We start from the raw sequence: 13048 nt of genomic DNA, 5'->3' as shown, positions 1-13048 counted from the left end.
ATAGAGCAGCTCAAGAAAAATAAAAAATATTAATCATGACGAAACGCACCTTTCGTTTGAGAGTGCGAGTACTTTTCTTCTCCCTGAGGAATTCATCTCTTCAAGTGCATACCTCTATACAACAGCTGGTCATCCAAGCGTTGTCGTTGCCGGAGGAACGGAGCCTCTATACGTACACCCAATACAGTATCGCAGTGTGTCGCCTAATACAGCGTATACGTGACATGCAACCAGCCACTTTAGCCATAACACGGTTGAATAGTTCGCTCAGCGAAGCGCGCAAGCTGAGTGGTTACAAGACCTCCTTAGACCATGCACTCGTCTCTTTCGTCAACCCCCTTTCATCAGTGTGTGTTTTTTTTTCTTTTTATTGTCGCAGCCAACCGCAACAAAGGCAAGCTAATGGATCTCGCCTAAACACATGCGCGCTTTGAACAAGCCCCGCGTCGGTCGGGGCGGCGTTGTTATTGTAATACCCGCGTAACTGGTGCAGCGGGTGGGGCGGTCGCCGATGTGGGAGACGTTCGGCAGTTGCGAGACCGACACAAAGGTGCGCAGCAACCTTCGTCTCACTGGTTGCGCGGCATGCGGACAGCAGTGCGGTCGCGACCGCGCATGCGTGCAAGTGGGCGGGCCAGTCCCTTTTTGAATGCGCACAATCCTCGGACCCGAACTGAAGCGTTCATACGAGCTGGGAAAGATGAACCAACTCCATTACGACTGTCATTGTGTGCTGCGTGTATACGTGTATACGGAGGGGTTCTCCACGAACCCAGTCCGTGATGTTCCCATGCAGGAAAGGTCGCGTTGAACTGCTGTGTGGTGTGGGTGCAGCGGTGTGCATAGAAGTGTGAGACTGCATGCTCACCTGTGCGTCTCACTGACTGTTGGTTTGGTCGCGGGCTTCACTTATATTCGGCCTGCCTATACTTTTTTTACTTTTTTATTTCTCAAACACTTGCCTTCGCTTTCGTTATACTGCGCAGATTGTATTCGTCAAGAGGCGCCATCTTAAAATTGAGCACACACAGTGTAGTGTTCTTCTATGCATGGCCAGGTTTTTTGCTTTAGTCTACAGTACTATACACTCCAATTACGCCTCTTTGACCGTAAACTTGGCCACGACAGCTTTGGCGTTACCAATATACATATATAATAGCGATAAATTTCTCAGTTTCGACCGCATGACTGCATTTCCGATGGAGGCGGAAATGTTGTAGGCCCGTGTGCTCAGATTTCAGTGCACGTTAAAGAACCCCAGGTGGTCGAAATTTCCGGAGCCCTCCACTACGGCGTCTCTCATAATCATATGGTAGTTTTGGGACGTTAAACCCCACATATCAATCAATCAATCGACCGCAGGAATGCTGTTTGCCAATTTAAAATGCGCAATTTGTTTCACGTCAACGGTGGGAATTCTATTTGTGTCACTTCTATGTTCACGCAATCAGCTTATAGTTTGGGCGTGCGTGTGTCTTCGCGACAGCGATTTTTCTCGAAAGTATACCTTGAGTGGGAACAAGAGTATGTAGTTGCAACTTTATAGACATGTCTATAAAGTATCCACGTAGTTTCCATGCATTACCAGCCAATGTTTTCCTATATGAATGCGATATCCTTAAATATCTCATCAAACGCAAAAGCTGACCGTCAGCGCTAAACGAGTGGCGCGAAAAAAATCATCATCACTCGATGACGTGACCACGTCATGTCATCAGGAACACGTGTATCGCTAAAACTTGTCACGCCATCACGAGGTCATTGTGACGTCACACGAGATCGCATCGTCTCTTTGTCAAAGTTGCACGGACTGACGACGTAGACAGCATGGGACCACATTTAAAACTATAGCGATGCCTCCGGTCTTGGAGTCAGGTCAAGATCATTTTCACTGGCGTAAACCAGGGAGGGGGTCGATCCTGAACCTTCCTGTGGTCGCGTTGGTGATGACACCCCTTGCGAGTGCCCCCCTTAAAATTTACCTTTCAAACGTCGAAGCGCTTGACAGTAATGTACAATTCATTACAACACTAGGCATTCCTAAATGGCATGTACGATGGGGAATGAAGCTGGGGTTAAATAAAAACTGTACCTTATAGTGTGCTACACTTCATTACTTAACTCAAATGGCATATTTACTAGAAATATGCCAGCGCACATATGAATTCAACTTCTTCAAAACTGTACTTACCCGACGTGCGTTTCTACTATTGACTGCTCATTCCTGTAAGATGTAACTGGCCCGGTACCTAGGCTCATGCTCGGAATATATATATTTCAGGGCATGACTTTAATTTTCTCTCAATAAAAATGAAACCTAGCTATATATGTTTATAAGAAAATGTTACCGCCATAACAAGTTGTGTATCCCTCCTAAGAAAGTTTCTGTATTTACGCCACTCATGCACCACGTTACGTGCAGAAAGATTTTGGAGGAATGAGGAGCGCGATGTTTTCATCAATTGACAAGAAAAAGGGTGGCTATTGCCTTCAGACTGTCTTAGGTAAATTAGAGGCCCAAAGGTCCCCGAGTTCTTGTTTCAAGTCTAGTGTAAAGAATATAGCATCAAATAGAAATATAGACCGTCCAGTATGTGTTCTCGTTCTGGATCTCCTTTTTTTGTAACCTTGGGAAAATTCTTGTTCCTCATTGAGAAATTCAATCCTATCCCATTCAGTCACGGTGTGTGTAAATAAAGACGCCAACTTCAATGGCACGTCACACACCGCGTGTTTCATCAAATGGCTTGAAACTTAGTGTGCACATTTGTGCAGGCCTCAGAGTGGACAGCTGGCAATTATTTAACTACATTATGTTGTTTATTGCTGCAGAGGATCACTTTGCTGGCTGCAATACCATGTTTGACAATCGTTCGACGTGACGGATTTCAAGACCAACATGAAAAATATTTTTTTCTTCATTCAAAACAGATGTAACTAAAAAACTGCCAGTGCATTTCAGGCCTATTGGAGGATTCTCTTTATGCAAGTACTAAAGCTGACTGATGGCAGAATAATTAGGTAATCAGTTACCAACTCATTAACTTTAATTACCATAAGTCACAGGAAGGAACGTTCTACTTCATTTTTTCACTTCGAATGTAATACTGGGTGCCTTGGAATTATATATGCTTCACTAATTTGACGAGTTTCCGACAGCGCATCATAATTTGTGACAGAAAGGGCTATAGTAACTTCATATATTTGAAACATAACATCTGCCAAATATTGGAAGGGACGGCTTTTATCTGGAAGACGTACCCGACTACGTGGATGCGTTTTGAAGATGCGGACAGACGGGACGCACAGCACGCTGCACTGCGTGTGTCCCATTAACATCGTCTTCTGCAGAACCAACTAGTCCGACCGAGTGCGCTGACTATTTGCATGTACGAAACCGAGAAGTTCCATGATTAGAGTCATCGTCACAGAAGAAAGCCGTGCAAGCGCTACTGGGCTTCTTACGAACTACTGGCCTGTCGGAACGCCTCTGAGTGGACTAATTTTGTGCGTGCGTGTGTGTCGGTGTTTTTCTCTTATTTATTTTTTACTCTCCCTTTCTCTTTGAACCCCCTATTCCCCAACCCCAGTGTAGGGTAGCATACCGGATACTAGCATCTGGTTAACCTCCCTGCCTTCCTTATTTCTCGTTTCTCTCTCTCTCTCTCTCTCTCTCTTTCCATGATTAGAGCACACCTGAATGTCAGATTGACAGGATCGTTTGTTGTGTTTGCCATGGTCTGAATATATGACGGGTATTCAAAGTAAAGTGTCATGAGTATACTATACGCTCGCCGTATATACGTTTAGCTTGCTTATGCAAAATTCGACCTTGCGAAAGAGCCCGAAAAGCGTGCGTGTTTGTCGGCGTTAAAACATTATAATTTTTTACGCGTGTCCTTGATTCACCATAGGTACCTTCTTCACTGTGTTGACCTGTCAGAGAAGGTGTCGATCGTATCGATACGCGAGTGCTACTGCGATAGCTGTTGTGAAATCGCAACAAACTCCAATATTGGTGCCGCGACCACGCATCCGCCGTAACCGATATCGAATGAAATAAGGAGAAACTCACTAAATAAATATACACCTATGATACAATTGAATTTGAACCTCGTCCTTTACGTCACCGTAAAGTATATTTACCACAGACACACTGCAGTGCTTGAAACTCCGGAGCAAACTAACCCTTTTCTGCCTAGATGTCGGCAAAGGAATTGCGTTAACATGTGTAATATAGAGCGTTTTAGAATTGACTAAAGTGGCAACCTCTAGCGTCACGCGATATGAATTGCGTAATTAGAGGGTTGTTTAATGCTTCCAACCTATTTATAAAAAGGCTCACAAATAATTCTTTATTAATGCTGTTGCTGCTGATGACAACAAAGTGCACAAAATCACCTACAGGTGTCTAGCGCGTTCCTCCGTGCTTCTTCGAAGAATGACGAATAATAATGAAAAATATTATATATATATATATATATATATATATATATATATATATATATATATATATATATATATATATATGAGAAACAAATGTATATACTTAAGGGCTCGTTTCCCGTGTTTACACAATATTAATTAGATCTAACAGACAATAATGCCAAGGAAGGTATAGGAGATAGTTATTAGGCCAATTGTAATGTAAATGAGAAGAAAGAAAAGTGGGTGAAAAGATAACTTGCCGTGAGCAGGATTCGAACCTGCGACCTTCGAATAACGCGTTCGATGCTCTACCACTGAGCTACCACGACAGCTATCCCCCCCAGCCACTTTATCGGGTATCTATGTCAATTTAAACGTGGGAGTGTCAGTCAGCGCCACTATAGTAGCCATGGCGGCGAGTGTGGCACACTCTCTATGAGCCTGTTTGGCGTCACGCAGAACGTGAACTTATTACTAACTGGCAGCTGACCAAATAGTCCCTCGTATACAGCCTAAAGGCACCAAGTCTGCCAGTACGAGACCCTCGTTAATAAATAAGGGAAACAAGTATATATATATATATATATATATATATATATATATATATATATATATATATATATATATATATATATATATATATATTGTGAGCTATATTTATGCGTTTCATCTTTTCATCTGTACATACTCATCATCACCAGTGAAGTTTAGGTTGTGGGGCACCTACTCGAGACAATCAAGAAGAGTCTTGAAAGTACTCGACGCCATCTTATAAGATATATATATGCAACATCGTGCGTCAGGTCTTCGACGTCAGCGTCGTTTTTCTCTCTTCCGCCCACGGTGTAAGAATAGTTACACCGTGCTTCCGCCATATATGCATACAGCTGCAACTGCGTCCAGTCAAATACGGTTCATGTCTGTGAACTCAAAATGAATATCGCCGTTCTTTCGACTAACATAAGTAGGTGCGTTATCCTATATGGCCCTTTCACCACAGTTAAGTATTCGCCCCAAGATCAGGCTATAGGCGGCAGCACTATATATATAGTTACCGTGCTAGTGTGGCTATATAGGCGGCCGGTGGCGCGCATTCAAATGTACGCAGGGGCACTTTTTTGTGAGTGGTGTGTGCCGATTGTCGGCAAGCAGTATTCATTGACGGCAGTATGATATATATGTCGTCATTTGCCGAATGGATGCAGAAAGCTCGACGAACGTTACTATATTGCTTGTGAGAGAAACGCAATCCGCAGATGAAAGGTACGAGCGCGCTTGGCGTCTTGTGTTTTTGTTCGTAACTGTTGGGCTTGTGTCCCACCATCTACGTATGTGGCTGTAGTGTGACTGAATTCATTCTTTGCTTCATGCATGGTGGTCTTGGATACTAAAATATATATAAGGAAAGATATGCCATGTCCTTGGACGATGAGAACCGTGAATGCGCATACGCATTTTTTTTTCTTATTCAGTGCTCCGTGAAATGAACGTGGAACAGTTGATAGGTTTTTTGAGGAAAGCTGCGTGACTGACAGCGCTTTACTGCGTTTGTTTTTACTCCAATAACGGTATAAAAAGGCAACAGTTCAACACGCAGCGTTCTTCGATTGATTGTGTACAGGACAGGGATGTAACAATGGTGTGGTTATTTGATGGGACAAAAGTTGTTTTTTTTTTTTGAACGAATAGTGTTCGCTAGTTTTGTCACTTTGTAACAACGCCACAAAAGCGCTCAGAATTGTGTTTAAGAAAAGACGTTTTGCATGAAATTTTGACAAATGTGAAGCACGCCATCTGGATTAAAATTTCACCATCAAATTTTTTTAAATCGAACCCAAATCAGTATGAACACTCGGGTGTGTCTGTATAAATTTCGCCCAATATTAAGATTAAGTCACCTCTCTCTAAGTTCAGTCACATCCGTCTCATATTGAAATGTTGTAGGCTCGTGTGCTCAGATTTGGGTGCACGTTAAAGAAACCCAGGGGGTCGAAATTTCCGGAGCCCTCCACTACGGCGTCTCTCATAATCATATGGTGGTTTTGGGACGTTAAACCCCACATATCAATCAATCAATCCGTCTCATGTTCCATTTTATGTACGGAAGTGTCAGAATTAACTAGACAAATATTTCGCTGTAGTTTGACCAGGACCGTATACAATAAATGATTATCTCAAAAGCTCGTCCGATAAGTAACAGCGCCGCAGTTATACACCTAACAGCAATGCAAGACATCGTTTACCACTTACTCGCTAAAGCGCTGAATTTACAAAATTTACTCTTCATGTTTAGGACGACACCAAATGCACCTTACCATGTGCTTCAACTAAAGTGCAGCACGTACACCTATATATATACATGATCCTGGCGAATGGAGAGTACAACGACATAGCACTCTCGTCGAGTGCCCGTACCGTCGTATTGCAGTGCATATACTGTCGGGAAGGCCACATGTGTCTCTAGAACTTGCTGTAGGTAAACTTATACAAGCAGTTAAACTTGCCCTAACAGAGCGGGACGAACCACTCCTTGAGTCCGCGCGCTTAAGCCAGTGCATCCATGGCCACCAGGCAGCGACTCCACTTGATATCGAGGCGAATAGTGCGACAGGATTGCTGAAGTAAGCGAATTGAAGCATGAGAATAGTTGGTTTAACATAATTAAAGCAACTGATTGATTAATATGTGAGGTTTAACGTCCCAAAACCACCATATGATTATGAGAGACGCCATAAGTAACGAAACTGTCCTACAGTTACCCGAACCAAAACAAATATGGATGGCACATTTAATGAAGCAGACACGACAAGCGCAATCGTATCTCGTGTAAATCGCGCTTATCGTGTCTACTTCATCACGTGTGTCTTCTCTACAACGTTTGTGCCTGTAGAAGTTGTTGGATAATTTCTGAAGTCAGAAAGCAGTATTCAATAGTCGCTCTAACGATTGTGGCGACGAAGACGTTGTTGTTAAGCGTGTTAACTATCCGCCTTTCCTTCAGAGACTCGCATCTCTGTGTAAATACATTCTGATGAATATTCACGCCTTGTGCTTTCTTTGTGTTTATATAACGTGACTCCCGAAAATCATAGAAGGCGTTTTTTATTTCTTTACTCTTCTTCTTCCTTTTTTGTGCTTAAGGTGTCGTCTTTGAATTCAGTGATAAAACTTACTTAGGGAGAACTTAACGAAGTTTTATTACTCACGCCAATAAGGATAAACTTTACTATATACTGAAAACATGGTGCACAGTTGCGGGCATTTCAAATCGTTGTCACAACTCGCATTTCGTTTTCAGGCTTGCCACTCGCGAACGTCAACCGCTCCTGATATAGGGACCGTTTTGTATAAAACCAGAAGTTACCACCATTCCACTAAAACTGCTCCAACTAATCATTACAGTAATATACAGAGTCAGCATATATCGCAAGTTATTTGCAGTACATTCACGTGGCGTAAGATTGGAAGCTTCTTCGAGCTTCGCGATATAACGTTATATATCAACGCCAAGCGCGGACTGGATCCATGCATCACTCTTCTATATATCCAATAAGACAGGCTTCGCAAACACAGAAGGCTTTCTGCAATAGGCTACATATATAGTGCAGAGCCGAGCAGCATGCATGCATACATTCATGCTGCATCTTCAAACCATATATATATATATATATATATATATATATATATATATATATATATATATATATATATATATATATATATATATATATATATATATATATATATATATATATATATATATATATATACATTTCCATGCATGCCTGTCACGCAGGTTGAAAAAAAGAAAAGCAATGGGTTTCTGCATGCCACGCGGTATAAATACGGATGTTGTGGGCCTGTCTGTCAGTCCTTCAGTCCGTTCCCGTCGTTCAAAAAATACACGTATAAACCCCGCCTTGCCTACAATAGCACGCACGGTATAGGCGTGTGGGGCGTCGAAAAAGGGGGCGGAGGGAAAGAGGCAGCTTCCATTAGCTTTTAGAGGACGAGCCCGGCCGGCACTGTATGTCATGTCTTCGCAACAAAGCGAGGCATATACGGCCTCTGGAACCGGGGCCCTGTGCAGGTATTACCTGTAAACAGAGACTCGCGTCGTTTATATACACATATGCAGTGATGACAAAGGTATATATATATATATATATATATATATATATATATATATATATATATATATATATATATATATATATATATATATATATATATATGTGTGTGTGTGTGTGTGTGTGTGTGTGTGTGTGTGTGTGTGTGTGTGTGTGTGTGTGTGTGTGTGCTGTATCTGTACACGTTTCCCGTTTGTATGGTCGGCATTGCGCATACAAGAGGTATACAACTCCGAACGGAGTTGCTTATGGTGTTTGCCGCGCTTATATAGAATATTCGCGCGGTGTGTACCCACCTCTCAGTGAAGGGCTGCAGCAGCTGGTATACAACGTCCTCGATTATGGAGCTCCTTTTGTTGCTTTGCATCATGCGCCATCAATGCCTGTGTGTATACGGACGGATGTGTTTACTCGTCGCTCCGTTATCATTAGAGTTACACTCGCAGTTCGTGTGAATGCACGTTCTTGATATGTATTGTTGTAACGACAGTGCCGCAAGTTTTGAAGCCAAGGGGTTGCTCGTTCTAATGAGTTATAGCACGCTATAGCGCATCAGATATAGCGCACAACGCTAAAGCTCTTCGTTTGCTTTCCCTTTTGTGGACGACACGATTCGCAAACGAGCGGTATTTCAGATCGTTCGATGCGTCGGCGCCGAAATACACTGTGGACACTACGAATTCAGCTCGCGATGATATATAGTCTTGTTTTGCCGTGAGCATTATTATAAAAGCACATCGCGTGCCGATCATGAGTGAGGTGCCGAAGAATTCTCGCAACCTGGAACGGCACGCAGTTTGGTACACAGCAATATAATGCGTCTATCGAGTCCCAGGGCGTAGAACAAATTTAATAATTAAAAAAAACATTTCGTTCGGCTTGCTGTAATCGTTGTAATCCATGACACAACTGTGCATGCCGTTTGCGTTTAGTGGTTAATGATTTAGAGTACTCGGTATTCCATACTATGGAAAAGCTGAAAGCCATCCCTCGGGCCTCACACTTGATTAGGCCGCATCGACGAAAATTAGGGCTTATAGTATAGGGCGGAACACCTACACGAGAATACTGCGTAGCGACATGTACACTTCACGTACGGGTATTAAACGTGTTAAGCAGATGAAGTTAACGAAGGAAGAGTTTGCGTATAGTAACTATGCCTTGAACAAATCACATATGTGTTTCTGCCTCATGATTACTTCCTTATGGCAGATGTCACATTCTATTGTTATTTTTTAACCTTTAAAGTCGTCAACATACTTTCGCAAGTATTCGAGGAAAAAAGATTATATCATATATGAGTATAGCATACAAAGACGCTGGTGTAGGCTGGTAAACACGTGACAGTGTTTTTTTTTTATCTGCACATTACGAAACACCATTAGCTTAGTAAGAGCGTGCTCGCTGATTTGCCTTCGTGCACGGTGGACATTTATAGCACCGTAAGTATGAAGGTGCGGACTCGATTCCCGGCTGAGGCAGTCTTATTTATGTATAGGAGCGAAACGCAAAATCGGACATGTGCTTCGATTTTGGTAAACGTTGAAGAACGCCAGGTTGTCGGATTTAATGCGGAGTATCCAGCAACGGCGCGTCTACTGGTCATGACTTTTGGCCTTTATCGCAAAAGAATGTACAGTACAAATGAATTTTTTAGAGAGTTCCTGTATTTGCCACGCGGGATCGTACGTATATATGTCTATACTCACTTCCCAGCGGCGCATATCTCCAATGTCAGGTGCGCACACAGCTCAAATCTCCACGGCCTTCGTGCTTCGAGACTGCATGCCAGATGCGAGCAGCGGGTCCTTGCGCAAACTTCTCCCTATCATCACGCGGTCGACTTCGCAGCTTTCGGCACATCAGTCGCTCTCCTTTAAAACACACGAGAGGCCTTCGCGACTGCGGTGTGTTGTCTTTTTCACGAGCACCACGACGCTTCTTTCTTCGAGGGCTCGTTGACAGACCAGAGAGAGACAAGCGAGGAACAACGAGTGTTTGTCGAGGCGCGCAAGTTCGAGATGCATGCCAGTGGAAAAAGTGTTTTCGGCGGATCGGTACATACAGTGTCGCGCGGACTGATGAAACGAAGCCGCAATCTGCCGAACACTCCAGACGCGCCCTGTATGCGCGTGGCTTATTGACCCCCAAATCGCGGCGGAGAGTGTCAAGCCCCCGGGCGTCGCTCTCCAGGCAGGGTCGGGGGCGCCCTTTCAACCGGACCGCGGGTCAAGCTCGCGGGACGATTTGACACCGGCCGTTGCCCGATTAGCGGATTGGCGCGTGAAACGTGCGACCACGATAGCGGGCGAGTGCGCGCGAAGTCCTCCGCAGGCACGCGGAAACAAGCCCTGAACAGTAGAGATATCCCGGCTGCGGCGGCTGCATTTTCGATGGGGGCGGAAATGTTGTAGGCCCGTGTGCTCAGATTTGGGTGCACGTTAAAGAACCCCAGGTGGTCAAAATTTCCGGAGCCCTCCACTACGGCGCCTCTCATAATCATATGGTGGTTTTGGAACGGTAAACCCCACATATCAATCGAACAGTAGAGATATAGAGAGGAGCATCTGCAGCGTCTATATTCTCTTCCGCAGCACGCACATTAAAGCGAGGCTCCAGAGTGAAAACTAAAGCCCGTATGCACAAGCAGGTCTCGAAACATGTATCATCATAGGCGTGCGTTAAATGATTCTCCATTAGGGAGAGGGGGCGAATGGGGCTTTCATATGCGAAGCATTTCTTAGCGAACTTCGGCAACTTTGAGCGTATCTATCTATCTATCTATCTATCTATCTATCTATCTATCTATCTATCTATCTATCTATCTATCTATCTATCTATCTATCTATCTATCTATCTATCTGTCTGTCTGTCTGTCTGTCTGTCTGTCTGTATCTATCTATCTATCTATCTATCTATCTATCTATCTATCTATCTATCTATCTATCTATCTATCTATCTATCTGTCTGTCTGTCTGTCTGTCTGTCTGTCTGTCTGTCTGTCTGTCTGTCTGTCTGTCTGTCTGTCTGTCTGTCTGTCTATCTATCTATCTATCTATCTATCTATCTATCTATCTATCTATCTATCTATCTATCTATCTATCTATCTATCTATCTATCTATCTATCTATCTATCTATGCGCCTACGTCTCGGTGCTCTCGTGTTCACCCCCTTAACTTGTCATGAACCAAAGTTATAATGGGAGGATAAGATGGTTTGACGAATATATATGACGCGCTGCTCAAGACATGTATAATGTCACAATCTCGTCGCGTGTACGATGTCAAACACTTCCTGTCAAACAGTGGCACGGGTCCATGGGCGGGCATGCGTGCCGCTGGTACGCGGCTATTTGCCACATGTGATTGACACTTAGTATCTACCCAGGAACGACGAGAACACGCATGGGCAATTTTAACGCGCAAGCTTTAAGAAATACCCGACATCGGTAGCGTCGACCCGACAAATGCAAAGAATAAATGTTAGGATCCCAGTTGGAATCGAACCTAAGCATTCTGCGTGTCAATGAAGCATCTTCCACAGAGCTATACGCCAGGTCTCGGAACTAATTTTCAAATAGACGCTAATCTTCGTGAAACGTTATTAGTGGTTACAGTGCTGTCTATCCAATTTTATAAACATTACATGTGTACTCCTTTGGCACAGCCGTCACGTCGGCTTAACGTCAATTGTGCATGGTTACTTGCCGTGCGCTGAAGTTTATTTATGCAGCAGTGTCCAGGGCCAACATCCTCGCAAGCATCAGCGCTTCATATCAGCTTATGGTGTTGCTAATACGCGTGGTCCAGTTGGCATCGTTGCTCAAGTGCCAACAACTGTTTATATAAAAATCTGCAATTCTTCGACATATCTGTGCGTGCGACATTTGAACATATATTTAGCATCATTTCATGATGTGTCGCTCAATAAGAAAAAAAAATGCAACACGGTCACCTTCCCTCCGCGTGCTTCGCATAACGTCGATTCTCAGGTACGTGGTATCTGCCCAATTTTTTTCGTGAGGAAAGAGGCAAGGTGAAGAGGCTCCAGAAACATGTCCGGTTGATCACCCTGCGCTGGTGGAATGGCAAAGGATAGTGGAAAGATAAAAAGAGAGTAGGAAAAGGAAATAAGAACATGGCCAATAAATGCGCTGACGCGTATGTGGCAGTGAAACTACACAAACTTCAAAGGCGTTCACACTGTCCCGTGGTCCTTAAAAGGCAAAGAAGGGCTGTAACTAGCTTGTGAGCTGACGAGCGGTGGTGACGGTGCTCCAACAGCATCTGCATCCACCGAGAGTGGCCGATCGTGAAACCGTCCAAACGCGTCAGGAAGTGTACGTCTCTCAAAGTCAAATCTATAGGGTAGAGTATAGAATAGATTAGAAGTAGACCCTAGAAACTGAGGAGAGGCATAGCAAATTATCGATGTCTTCTTCGGTTCCACAGACCTCGCATGATGCCAGTTGGCATCGTTGCGCAAGTGG

This window comes from Rhipicephalus microplus, chromosome 1 (assembly GCF_043290135.1).
Source record: "Rhipicephalus microplus isolate Deutch F79 chromosome 1, USDA_Rmic, whole genome shotgun sequence".
NCBI classification, from domain to species: domain Eukaryota; kingdom Metazoa; phylum Arthropoda; class Arachnida; order Ixodida; family Ixodidae; genus Rhipicephalus; species Rhipicephalus microplus.
Note: the sequence above shows the minus strand (reverse complement) of the source record.